The 14,574-nt window shown below is 40.1% G+C and overlaps 1 protein-coding gene and 1 long non-coding RNA gene across 8 annotated transcripts in view; both read right to left on the bottom strand.

Annotated features, from left to right (window-relative positions):
- Nucleotides 1-14,574, bottom strand: part of RABGAP1L (RAB GTPase activating protein 1 like) — a 758,910-nt gene that overhangs the window by 124,253 nt on the left and 620,083 nt on the right. The window lies entirely within an intron of this gene.
- LOC131496053 (uncharacterized) lies at nucleotides 664-8,215 on the bottom strand. The gene is made up of 2 exons (XR_009254285.1): nucleotides 4,628-8,215; nucleotides 664-4,386 (listed from the first exon to the last, which is right to left on the bottom strand). It is a non-coding gene; the product is annotated as an uncharacterized LOC131496053 (long non-coding RNA).

Genomic DNA, 14,574 nt, shown 5'->3' with positions numbered 1-14,574 from the left:
ATGTAACTTAACCAAAAAGAAAATGCATCAAAACTCAGTATCAGAGATTCATATATGATACTGTACCTGCTGATGATGCTTATACATTTCAGCTTCTGACCCTGACTTACTTGCAACTGTTCTGTTCTTTTCTATTCCGAATTTGAAGCGACAGAGACCACAGAAGCAATTCACCACATTCTGGAATCCCCCTACGCCCTCTAACAGATATACTTCTTTTCTGCAGTTCTCAGAGTTAACACTTCCAGGTAAAAGTGTACAAAGGTATAATTAATTGAAAATTACATATTCGATTCTCATACCACTAAACTCAAATAATTAACTAAAAGACAAGTTCTAGTGTCTGACCACCTTAAAGGGAAACTATATTTGTCTTGGATAAAACTGGCATTGGAACAAAACTCTAAAAAACTCAAGTAGTCAAAGAGTTACAGTGTCATTTAGCTGTGCTATCATGATCAAAAACTGGTCTGATGACAAATTTAAAATCTAAGTCAGATACATCCAAAAAGCTTTAGAAAGGTAAGCGTTAATTTGCTAAGATATCCAAAGGAAAAACAATTCAACTTCTTCACTCAAAACAGAAAACGTGTTTAAAACCAAAATATCAAAAAAAATGTTTTTTTCTTTTCTTTTTTTTTTTTTTTAGAGAGAAAGAAAGTGAGTGAGAGAGAGAGAGAGAGAGAGAGAGAGCATGCTTGAGTAAGTGGGACAGTGGCAGAGGGAGAGAGGGAGAGAATCCCAAACAGGTTTCTTGTTGGGGCTCCATCCCAGAACCGTGAGATCATGACTTGAGCCGAAATCAAGAGTCGGATGCTCAACGGAACCACCTAGACGCGCCCCAAAATGATTTTTAATACTATAATTTGAACAAGGACAAACAAAAACAAGACAGGTATAAAAAATTTATTCTCTTCATTAAGATAATAAAATGGGACTTCTGCACAACTGGAGAAAACAATGAAAATACAGCAGAGTATATTGCACTGAATGAGACAATGCAGCCCCTGACGAGGTGCGAGGCCCCCTGCCGCTGGCTCTCAGGCTGCTCTGCACCATCCCACTGTGTCCCACTGGAGGGAACATGGCTCCTGTCTCTAAGTCCCTAATGAAGTAGTGTTTCCTTTACGGCTATCACCTGGGGGCCGGGGGGGTGGGGGGGCTGCCCTCAGCTCCTCAGAACCACCTGCATTCCTTCCCCTGATCTCCTCCATCTTCAAGCCACAACTGCACAGTCACACCTTCCAATACTTCCTATCTCCTTGACTGCCCTCTGCCATCCGCCAAAGGAAGCTCTCACACGGTTAGGTCAGCTTCACTCAGATAACCCAAGATAATCTCCTTATGTTGAGGTCAACTGTGATATGGAACATAATCACAGAAGTCAGATCTCATCATATCCACAGGTTCTCAGGATTAGGGTGGGACATCTGTAGGGAGGCCATTTAAACATGTTTACCTACCAAAAAAATCAAGGTAAACCGAACAAAATAACAAAAGCCAAATGGTTTTGTGAACTTGTCCAAACGTGAAACAAATATATTCTAAATTCCTCGCACTTGGGTAAGTAATATACACATATGGCATAGAATAGAAAGACACAAAAGACAGGTAGAAAAAAGTTAAGACTTGCTTCCAATACTGTCCCTTAGTCCTACCTCCATTCCCTAGGGCTAACAACTGTTTGGGAATTTTTGTCTCTTCTCAGAGATCTCCATACTTATTAAAGCACATATATTTGGGAAGATTGGCCTCATCTGTTCCTGAGAAATTGATAGCAGCCACCTATTAAATCACCTGGGCCTCACTCAGGCTTTTCTGGAGGGGGCTGGGGGTTGGGGTGGAAGTTATTCTGTGATAGTTTAGATTTTCTAATTATCTGAGATGAGTATTGATCATTTCTGTTTTCCTTGAAAAATCATCCTTTCTTGCAGGTTCCCAATTTGTACAGGATTGAGCAAAATAGTTTGATTCTTTTATTCTTTTCTGTTTCTACCATTTCCCCATGTTTATTTCTCATCTATGCTATCTTCCCCTCCCACTTTCTAATTTTATTAGGTTAGCTAAAGATTTACCTATTTATTTTAAATAACTGTCTCTTTTATTTATTAGTCTGATCAATTTTCCTTTTTCCAGTCCATTAACTTTTATCTTTATTCCTACCTTCTGCTGTTTAAGGTTTGTTGATCATTTTTCTAACTTTTTGAGTTAGATGTTCATTTTCTTTCTTTCTTCAGTAAGAGAGGTGCTTCTGAATTCTGCTTTCACTGTGTCCCATGGGTTCTGAGAATGATGTGTTTTCACTGTGCTTTTTTCCCTAGATTTTCTATAACCTCTTTGGTTTCCTCTGTGATCCAAGAGTTATTTAAATAAACATTTTTAAATGTTCAAATGATAAATTAGAACATCCTTAACTTTTAGTTTTATTGCAATAAGATTAGAGAATGCTGTATGCCTTCCTTTCACCTTTTGAAATTCATTCAATTTCCTTTCTGAGCTATTTTTGTGAATGTTTTATTCAGCATCTAAAAAGGTCTATTCTTACCTTTCAGAACACAAAGTGGCAAATACCAAATATTTGCTTTATTTATTATTTTTATTTGGGTTTTCTTTTTCTTATCTCTTGTCTACCTGATCTCCTGGACTAAGAGAAGTGAATTAATATTTTCCTACCACAATCATGTAAGTATTTCCTGTAGGAAATTTCGTATTTCCTGTTGGTTTTCCTTATAGATGGTGGTAGTATACTGCTATTATGAATCATCCTTCTTTGCCTTATTTAAAGCTTTTTCCTCCAAATCCAATCATGTCTGATGTTAAAGATGCAATCTTACTCTAGTGTTTGTGTTTTCCTGGTAAGCTTTTGCCTGTGTTTTCAATCTTTTCCGTGTGATTCTCCCTTCAGCGCATTACCCTGCTTCCTCTTTCTGCCTAATCAGGGCCAAGGAAGCTCTTGCTGCCAGCCCGCACCCTGGCTCCCATTAGTCTCAACTGGGCATTACTGGTTTGTGTGGGATGTGCAGCTGTGGTTATCTTTCTTCAACTGGCTTTGTCTCTTCCTCATTGCATACTGTGGTTTGGGGCTGCACGTCTAGTTTCTTTAAAGGTGGGGCTCATGTTTTTTCTTTTTGTTTTCCTAGTGCAGTTGTATGCTTTGTGAGAGACAAGGAAGATAATGCCATATATGCTCTGTCATTTTAAAACTAGAATCCAGAATTTGTGTTTTGCCAGTTCTCCTCCACTACCCATTCCTTACATCATGCTCTCTGGCCAAAGGCTACGCTGTACTGTGGGCTGCAGATGTTCCCGATAACAGTATGTTCTGGTCCTTTGTACCCTGAATGAGGAAGGCAGTTTCTTATCTGGCTCTTTGAAATTAGCTCCTCTAGTTTCTAGACTATTTTGCACTGTCTATATCTACCTCTCCCAGAAGCTTCTGGAAATCCTACTCTTGTCTCTGATTCATGTCTGTCTCTTCAGTTAACAGTTTAGTCTGCCTACAAGTATATTTTTACCAGCCAATTCAAAGCCGATACTAAACAAACCAATGGCTGGGCCACATCATGTGACCAATTTAGTGCTCCACCTGCTGTGTGCAAAGCCCCTTCCCAGGCATTGGTGAGGCACATCGAGAAGAATGCCTCAGGAACTCATAATTTAGCAGGGAGCAAAAAAAAAAATATTGTTCCTACGCTTTTTTTTCCCCACTAAATGCACATTTCCATGTAGTGTCCTCAAATGTCATGGCATCAGTGTTACCCATCTTTCTCTGGGCCCTCCCTGTACCCCGTCAACTTTCTTAAACAATTAGAGGTGAACTGCCTTTCCTATTCAAAGTCTGTACACTTTCAACGTGGGCATGAAATTGCTATCGTGCATCAGCCCTTGCCTTGGTTGCACAGCCAACATAATAAGAGATGAACTCACAGAGCAGGTGTGTAAATTAGGATCCTTTGGCTACAAAGAACAGAGACTGACTCAAGTTATCTCCAGTAACTGTGAGGTTGTGTGTGTGAGGGAGGAGGGTCAGAGGGGGCATTATCATAGGCTCCACATGAAAATAAGGAACAAGGTATGCCGTGTGGCTGGGCCTCATGGTAATTCATGGAAAGCAGCTTCACTGGGCTTCATGCAAAGTATAGGAACACAGACTGAGGATTTCAAGTTGTGATTTCAAGTTGCCCAGGATTAGACAGATGTGCAGAAATTTGGTTAGTTCCTTATGCCTCTCGCAGTGGTAATCTGTTGATCATCCTCTTCCCCTGCAGATATGAAGTAAAATATCTGTAGGCCTACGCACACACTTTTTGAAAATTTCATGACTTAGCTTTTACTTATTTATCACTCTTGCTTACTCACAGCTTCTACTGACTCATCTTTGTCTACCTTTTTTTTTTTTTTTTAATTTTTTTTTCAACGTTTTTTATTTATTTTTGGGACAGAGAGAGACAGAGCATGAACGGGGGAGGGGCAGAGAGAGAGGGAGACACAGAATCTGAAACAGGCTCCAGGCTCCGAGCCATCAGCCCAGAGCCTGACGCGGGGCTCGAACTCACGGACCGCGAGATCGTGACCTGGCTGAAGTCGGACGCTTAACCGACTGCGCCACCCAGGCGCCCCTGTCTACCTTTTTTTCTGGCTAAGTATTTGACTTCTGTCCCTATCAAATAATTCTCTCTACCTTGAATTTAAAATTTCCTAAAAGAGAGGATCTGATCAGTCCATTATGTCACCATCATGAGTTGGATATAAAGTACTTGTACCAGGTCATTTAATGGGTCAGATTCCAAAAAAGCCTGACTGCTTTAGGTCAAATGCAGATGGTAAGGTCAAGCAATTTAGGTCAAGGCCACCTAGAGTTCTGTCTTGAGTTGATATCCTCAGGCAGATAGGATATAGGTAGGATCCCTAAGGAAAAAAAGGACTGTGGATATACAGATATTCCTAGATTTGGCCTGACTATTACAGTGGTTAAGCTTTCCTCAGTTCTGATTACCAACATCATGCATTTTATCCCAGGTTTTCTGTGATTTCCAAGAAGGATTAGTTGTGTAAAATAGATAGATAATTTATCACATTTCAAGCTTTTCCTATATATTTAAATGGAATCACTATCAAGATACAAGTCCATATGCTATACCACCAAAGGCAAATTTAATCTAGCCAGCTAGAAATTCCGTGGAAAGAGTTTTATCCAATAGAATGTACTGCTAGTTTTCCAAGGGGGTCAAAGGATTGATATACCTACTTCTATGAAGGAATCATCAATTCACTACAGCTAGGCAATAGTGTGTCTAGAAGAAATTGGGGCTTACTTATAATAACATTTCTGCCATCTAACACCACACAGACAAAAAGCTTTTTTAACTTCATTTATGACAATTTAGAACTGAACTTCACTTTGCTTATCACAGTCCCTGTGAGAATAAGTTTTACTATCATCTTATAGACTAGAAAATAATTCCAGAAGCCAACAATGCCACATTTTAGACTAGAGGTACATTGGATTCAGAGTAAACTGCTATGGCTCTAGAATTTCAACCACAGCGCAGCTGTAAACATCAGCCTGGCTGAGCACCTGAACTGAGACAATACATGCCAGATTAGGTACAGACACCTGCTTGCCCAAGCCTAGCCATATGCCACTGAATTACAGAGGAGGCAATCATCCATAGAGCAGAATGTACTGCTTTAAAGCTCTTGTGGGGGGGGGGGCGGGGAAGGGGCATGTGCCCAATCTGTTCCTGTGTGTGTGCTATTTGCCTAATCCTTGCAAAATTATAAACTCTACCCATCGTAAGAATAATCTAATAGTTTTGTTGAGAGTACTCAACTGAAGATATATTCATCAGAGGGATATAAATTTAGATAAATTCCTTATACCACAAACATTATCATAATGAGGCTTTTCATTAAAAAATACCTACAATTGCCAGATAGTGACCTATACCTTAAAGGCAGACTGCTGATGTAGATAAAAAGAAATAATGCAGAAAATGCATACAAGGAGCATTGTTCATGTCAGTCAGACACATACCATGCTTCTTCCAGCAGTCATCTGGTTCTCAATCAAGAAGTTACCAGGCACTGAGAACACTGATGTGCCAGAAACTACACTGGACATTCAGCATAGGGAAGTGAATTTACTTTCTACCTTTCCTCAAGAGAAGGAATCATGAAAGTCTAGCAAGGCAAATAGACTGAGAAATAAGCAATAAGAAAACAATGTAGGAGTAGCTCTCATTGGTGAATCTATTGGCCAAAGATTCCAAGGGGTATGTTCCTTTTTTTTTTTTTTTTTAATGTTTATTTATTTTTGAGAGAGACAGACAGAATGCGAGTGGGTTAGGGGCAGAGAGAGAGAGAGGGAGACACAGAATCCGAAGCAGGCTCCAGGCTCTGAGCTGTCAGCACAGAGCCCGATGCAGGGCTTGAACTCACGAGCTGTGAGATCATGACCTGAGCCAAAGTTGGACACTCAACCGACTGAGCCACCCAGGCGCCCCCCAAAGGGTATGGTCTGATTTCAACATGTCCTGTCAGAGATGGGCACATCTTCTGACACATTTTGCATGTCTCCCAAAAGTGTTCACCATGAGAGATCCTCTGACATCTATTATCATACCCATAAAAAAGAAGACCTATTTCTCAGTTTTAATGTTATGGTTATTTTGCATCTCAGCATGTACGTTTGATGATATGTGAACGTTAAGTTAGGCAAGAAGGGAATGCTGATCAAGGTTTTCACCAACTCTGCTTTGCAACGGGGATGCCATCAGCAGGTGGGAAAAAAGCAGCTTGCAGGAGTGTGAATCTTTGAAATGAAGGACTGGGCCAGGCAGAGGGGGAGTGATGGTTACCTTATGTGGAGAAGAGGAAGCAATTATATCCTTCAAATCCTTTCTCCTACCTCAAGCATCTTCAATCTCCTCACCCCTTTACAAACCTCCTAATATTGTGATCTACTCAAATTGCCTGGTCACTTATGGCAGCAAACATACATGGAAGAAAAATAAGAAATGAATGGGAATGATACTAGGTCCTTGGTATTACCTTGAAGGAAAATTAACATCTTTTAATGTGATGTGAGCTGCTGAAATAGTTAAATCACAGAATCCTGAGGATTTGAAATACAATCCTTTTTTTTTTTTTTAAGTTTATTTGTTTATTTGGAGAGAGAGTGTGTGTGAGCTGGAGACAGGGAGAGAGAGAAGGAGGGAGAGAATCCCAAGCAGGTTCCACACGGTCAGCACAGAGCACCTGAGATCATGACCTGAGCCAAAAACAAGTCAGATGCTTAACCAACTGAGCCACCCAGGCACCCCCAGAAATTCATTTTTTGATCATGCAAAGCGTAGGTAGCAGGAGGGTGGTGTTGGGGCCTCTGAACTATGTAATCATTTAGGAACTCTTCCTGATGGAGACTTTATCACCTTTAACATGTAGTTTCCACGGTCCCTTCCGGTGCCAATATCCAGCTGGCACAAGGGGTAGAGAGAGAGCATGAAGACTCTTTGGGGGATTTCTTTTAAGCAGATAGACCAAAGGAAGGAATGCCTATCACTTTTACTCTCCTTCCTTTGCCCAGACACAGTCATATAGCTACATCTAACTGCAGAGGAGGCGAGGAAATGTAGTCTAAGCTGTCTTAGCTTAGGAAAAGGAAAATAGCTTTGGTGAACAAGTAGCCAATCACTGCCACATTGTCTTTCCCAGATTATATTTCATCTGCAAATATACCCAGCTTTTGCATCTTAGGATGTGAATTTAACTGGGGTATTTATTATGTGTAAAAAATAAGTGTAATAAATACAATGAAATTCTACTACATAACAAGTTTGCCTGCCAATGAAGCTTACTACAAAATGAATTGGTTATAAAAGGTAAATTGTCATTACACTGGTTTATTAAAATGTGAGTTCAGCAACATAAAAATATTTTTTATTGGGGTGCCTGGGTGGCTCAGTCAGTTTGCATCCAACTTCGGCTCAGTTCATGATCTTGTGGTTTGTGGGTTCAAGCCCCATGTCAGGTTCCGCACTTTCTGCCCCTCCCCCACTTGCTCGCATGCTCTCTCTTTCAAATAAATAAACTTTATAAAAATTTTATTTATTTACTTATTTTACATAAATATATTTATAAATAAATAAACATTTTAAAATCTCTTCATTTACATTATATCAAATAGTAGTACTGTCTCTATTTGGATTTCTTACTTGTCAAACTTAATAATTCCAAAACCCTACATTTCTTTTTTTTTTTTTCAACGTTTTTAATTTATTTTTGGGACAGAGAGAGACAGAGCATGAACGGGGGAGGGGCAGAGAGAGAGGGAGACACAGAATCGGAAACGGGCTCCAGGCTCCGAGCCATCAGCCCAGAGCCTGACTCAGGGCTCGAACTCAGGGACCATGAGATCGTGACCTGGCTGAAGTCGGACGCTTAACCGACTGCGCCACCCAGGCGCCCCTCAAAACCCTACATTTCTAAAACCAAATTTGTGATCTTCCCTTCTGTATCTCCTCCTGACTTTTTCATCTTAGAAAAAGACCTCTGGACAAACAATTATTCAAGCCAGATCCTAGGGAATAATCCTATATATCTTACTCCCAAATCCCCATCCAATTTATCAGTAGGTTTTACTTTCAAAGTATATCTTGGATTCATTACTTTCTTCCAGTTTCCCCTAATCCAAGCCAATCCACTTTTCACCTGGATTACTGCTGTAATTTTATCTCCACCTCTACCTTTAAAAATTTTTTTTTTTAACGTTTATTTATTTTTGAGACAAAGAGAGACGGAGCATGAACGGGGGACGGGCAGAGAGAGAGGGAGACACAGAATCAGAAACAGGCTCCAGGCTTTGAGCCATCAGCCCAGAGCCCGACGCGGGGCTCGAACTCATGGACCGTGAGATCGTGACCTGAGCCGAAGTCGGACGCTTAACCGACTGAGCCACCCAGGCGCCCCTCTCCACCTCTACCTTTAGAGTAGCTCCCTACTTTCACATTTTCTCAACCTGCTCCTTTCTCAATAAGTCAGATAATCTTCTGACAATCCTTCAAAAGATTTGCATGGTACTACTCAGGTTAAAATCCGAAATCCCAACCAAAGGCTTGCCCTGCATGAACCTCGTCCCTGGCTTCATCTCCAACCTCATTTGCTAGCACTTATTTTGCTCAATCTGTACCAGCCTCTCAGTTCCTTGAAAAGGGCAAAAGCTTTTCTGTGTAAGGGCCTTATTACATAGTATTTCCTCTGCCCAGAAAAAAGTAATTGTTTTAAGCCATGACATATATTTTCCTTTTACCATGAAATATATTTTCTTTTCTTAAAATTCATTTTAATGTTTATTTTTTTTTTGAGAGAGAGAGAGAGACAGAGCATGAGCAGGGGAGGGGCAAAGAGAGAGGGGGACACAGAATCTGAAGCAGGCTCCAGGCTCTGAACTGTGTCAGCAGTTCTGTGTCAGCACAGAGCCCAATGCGGGGCTCAAACTCACGAACCGTAAGATCATGACCTGAGCAGGAGTCGGACGCTTAACCAACTGAGCCACCAGGCGCCCCCAAAAATATTTTCATATAAAAGAATGTATTGATGCATATGACTCCCACTAACTCAAGCACCAAAGCTAAGATCTGCAATTATCCCACCTGTTTTACTCTGGGAAGAAGAGGTGTATGGAGGGGATGGGTTTTTCCCCCTAGTTCACTTATTGACAGAGAAGCCTTGGTCTTTGCCCTCTGCATGAGGCCTATTAAAACCCAAGATCTAGGCCACCAGGGATTGGCAAATGCCTAAAGAACAAAATACAGGTTTAGAATTTGCTGCTATCTCAGGATTCATCAGGTTTTCACATAGTTTCTGGCTCCCATTTTTTTTCTTTTACTTTCCCACTAACTCAGCCACACATTTAAAAATGTATTTTAATTACCGTATCCAGAAGTTTCAGATGTTCTGTACCAGAAGGGGTTATACTGACAGCTGGCCCATCATTTTGCCAGAAACGAAAGATCTCGTATGGCATACTTTACCAATCCTCTTCAGCTGGCTAGGTCCTAATAATCTTTTAGAGCTTCAACTCAAAATGTCACTCTGAAAAGTCTTCCCCAGTCTAAATTAGTTTCATTTCTCTCTTGAAACAAACTTCTCTTTCCCTTTGTAACCTTAATAACAATTTCGATTACATATTATTTTTGTGTTATCCGTCCCTTCCATTATCCTGTAAGTGCCAGGATAGGAATCTTGTCTGATGTGATTATTACTGAATAGAATGCCTAGTGGGGTACTAAGACGCAGTAGGTGCACAAGAAACTCTAGATGCTTATTAAGCAAAGGAATGAATAGATGCAATTTAATGTAATCACACTGAGTCAAAGTGTCTTAAATCTTGTGACTGATAAATACTGGCAATATTAAACAACTTATAAATACTGACTGCCTTCAAGAACTATGTAGTATAGGACAAGTTCAAAACAAAAAATAGTGGGTGTAAGCAAGGTAGTAAAGCACAGACTCTGGAACCAGGCTGCCTGGATTTGGGTTTGGGCTCAGCCCCTTATGAGCCAAGTGGTCCCTGTCAGGGACTTAAACATTTTGTGCCTGTTTTCTGATCTGTCCACTCAGGTCAATAAGGGTATTTCGTGACGTTAAAATAATGATTAAATGGTAAACATGCCAAGCATCTACAGAAGCAAGATATAATTGTGGTGGCTACTATTGTTACAAATTTAGTATTAACCGGCGTAACCGGCGGTGCCTTCAAAGAAAAATGGCAAGTTACACAGTATCAGAAGGGAGAAATATGTAGGAACAGCAAGCTGCGGAAAGGCACTTGGGTTGCAGATGCACCAGCAAGAGGCAGGAGCACACAGAGACATCCATGAGGGAGGCAGCAAGGAGCTGGCTGCGTGGGCGCCCACTGCCCACACACACACATGTCACTGACACGGCGGTTAGGAGAGGAGGGGCTGCGGAGAGAGCCGGGATGGGCCTGCCGTGGCTTTCTGCAACATGTGTGTGCACTTAGTTCACTTGATCCATCACCAGCTCTCTGGTGGGGAGGATGTTTTAGACCTGACTTCGGCCTCAATTCATCAAAAATACCTGCAAACATCAGCCAAACAGGCAAGATTAAGTTCTGCTCCTTCTGACAGCGGCACGTATCTCTGGGCATTAAAGGCAGATTGTGTCTAAGGCAGCAGTTTTCCTGACAAATGAAATACTCTACTCATGGATCCTGTTTTTCAAAAAACAAAATACTGGATCTTTCCCATGTTTTTGGTCTTCCTTCTCTTTTTCAACTGCATTTTTCTCTAAATACTGAGAACATATTACACAGTCTCTTCTTTTGCATTCATTCCCCATGCCCCAGATCCTGGATCCATCTAAAGTCAAGTCATTAGAGTTTGGATCTTGTGATACTACACTGATGACAGGTCTGATTATTTTACAACAAAGTTTTATTACCCTTTTTTCTAGGTATAAAACTAGTTCTTTTTAGTCCTTCTGAGACTATCTATCCATGGCCCTCCGTGAAAATTTTACATTAAAATGAGCTTAACTGCATCACCCATATATTGAGAGTCTAAAGTTCTATCTGTTGGGATAAAATGACTCCAGCTGAACCCTGAGATGAATTAAAACAAACACAGATTAACTGGGTCCAGGGAGATAACTGCTTATGTCTTCTTCTAGGAGTTTTAAGGTTTCAGGTCTTTTTTTTTTTTTTAATTTTTTAAATGTTTATTTATTATTGAGAAACAGAGAGAGACAGAGCATGAGCAGGGGAGGGGCAGAGAGAGAGGGAGACACAGAATCTGAAGCAGGCTCCAGGCTCTGAGCTGTCAGCACAGAGCCCGACGCAGGGCTCAAACTCACAAACTGCAAGATCATGACCTAAGCTGAAGTTGGGCGCTTAACCGACTGAGCCACCCAGGCGCCCCAAGGTTTCAGGTCTTATGTTCAAGCCTTTAATCTATTTTTAGTTAATTTTTGTGTATAGTGTAAGACAGTGGGGGAGTTTCATGCTTTGGAATGTGGCTCTCCAGTTTTCTCATCACCATCTACTGGAGAGACTGTCCCTTCTTATAGTTTTCAATATACAGGTCTTTTACCTCCTTGGTTAAATTCATTCCAGGGTATTTTACTCTTTTTGATGAAACTGCAAGTGGGATTGTTTTCTTAATTTCTCTTTCTGATAGTTAATTATTAATGTATAGAAGCACAACAGATTTTTGCTTATTGATTTTGTATTCTGCAACTTAAGTAAATTTATTTATTTTAAACAAAATAATTTTTTTTTTTTTTAAATTTTTTTTTTTTCAACGTTTTTTATTTATTTTTGGGACAGAGAGAGACAGAGCATGAACGGGGGAGGGGCAGAGAGAGAGGGAGACACAGAATCGGAAACAGGCTCCAGGCTCCGAGCCATCAGCCCAGAGCCCGACGCGGGGCTCGAACTCACGGACCGCGAGATCGTGACCTGGCTGAAGTCGGACGCTTAACCGACTGCGCCACCCAGGCGCCCCTAAACAAAATAATTTTTTGTTTAAATTAATAATTTTTTGTTTAAATTAATAATTAAATTAATAATTTTAAACAAAATTTATTTAATTTAAACAAAAAGTTTTAACAGTTTTGATGTAGTATTTTAAGTTTTTCTCTATATAATGTCATGTCACCTAGAAATAGTGACAGTTTTACTTCTTCCTTTCCAGTTAGGATGCCTTTTATTTCTTTTTCTTGTCTAATGGCTCTGGCTAAGACTTCTTTTTTTGTTTATTTTGGGGGGGGGGAGGGAGGGAGGGAGGGAGGGAGGGAGATAGAGCGCCCCCGTGTGTGTGCACACGTGAGTGGGGGAGGAGTAGAGAGTAAGACAGTGACAGAGGATCTGAAGTGGGCTTTGCACTGACAGCAGAGAGATTCGAACTCACCAACAGCAAGATCATGACCTAAGCCAAAACTGGACAGTTAACCAACTAAGCCACCCAGGCGCCCCTCTGGCTAAGACTACATTGAGTAAAAGTGGCAAGAATGGGCATCCTTGTCTTGTTTCTGATTTTAGAGGAAATACTTTCAGCCTTTCACCACTGAGTATGCTACAGTGTAGATCACTTAAAAATTTTTAAGCTTCCTCTGAACTCTGGAAACCCATTCTCTGCTGAATGATAAAATCAATATCACAAGATGGATTTTCTTTGTAATCAGAGTATCTCTACTCAAATTTTATTAACAGTTCATAAGCAACTACTGCTTCTGCTATCAGGGAACCTAAATTAATGCTGGCTTTACTCACTCAGTTTCATTGTGAAAATATTTTTTAATTGAAAATGCAGCATCAGCTAATAAAAAAATATTAATTGAAAATGCAATATCAGTTCATAATAAAAATTGTATGAAAGGGTATTATAAATAAAAATTATTAATAAATGTAAGTATATATTATTAAAATGGCAAGGAAGTATCCTTTCCACCCCACATTCTCAGAAACTAAGTTAATTTATAAACACAAATATACTTGAACATAAAGTTACCAAGTATATGTGTGGTAGACTGTTACGGGAATGGCTCCCATTCAATCAGGTCTCCTGGTATCCATTTCCCATGTGTAGTCCTTTTTAACACTGACTCTCCATGTGATCTGATTTGGTCAATGCGCCCTGATAACCGTGACACATGCAGAGGTTTGATGTGTACTTGTGCACTGGTCTTACTTTTTGGAAACCTGGGACCATAATACCGTGAAGAAGCTCACGGTAAGAAACCAGGTGGAAAGAGAGATCCTATCCAGAGCTGTCCCACCTGAATACCATCTATCACATGAATGAATCCAGAGACAGAAGCAGAAGAACCACCCAGCCAACTCTCAGAATCATGAGAAATACTGTTGATACAGACCAGTAAATTTTGGGACTGTTTGTCACGCAGCAATAGACAAATGACACAGTGCACAAGCATAAATATGCAGATACGCTATTAACATTCCTTGAATTTAGTTTATGAATAAAGTAATTGATAATTATGAAATATATGAAGAAAATATAAAATATGACTAGAATTTCATACATAAATAAGGAAGAGACTAGTTTGTCTTTTGAGATCTGTATTAGCAGTCTTGATCATAAACTCTAATTTGATGTTTCTCCCTGTTTAAAAAGGCTGTGGCATATACATCTTAGCCTCAGTTCTTTCAACACAGTTATTTTTACTATAGACAACTAAGAAGTTAATGCAAATGAAACTAGATGAAACTTGAAAAGACTTTTAGTAGTCTAAAAATCATTGAATAATTATCTGAAAAATCTAATAGCTGAAGATATACAAGGGCACCTGGTTACCAGAGCATCAAGGAAGAAAGCTGACCCTCCATCCAAGTCTTAAAGGTCTATAAAGGTGGAAAACTCACAGAGTCATATTTCATGACCCCTGCAATACATACAATATGATAGACACCTTTCTGAAAGCAAAGTTCAGATTAAAAAAAAACTCAGCTATTTCACTTTCCTGTAGAAAGAAACCTGGAAGGGGTGTCTGGGTGGCTGAGTCACTTAAGCATCTGACTCTTAACTTCGG

This window comes from Neofelis nebulosa, chromosome 15 (assembly GCF_028018385.1).
Source record: "Neofelis nebulosa isolate mNeoNeb1 chromosome 15, mNeoNeb1.pri, whole genome shotgun sequence".
NCBI classification, from domain to species: domain Eukaryota; kingdom Metazoa; phylum Chordata; class Mammalia; order Carnivora; family Felidae; genus Neofelis; species Neofelis nebulosa.
This window is presented reverse-complemented; position numbering and strand designations above follow the sequence as displayed.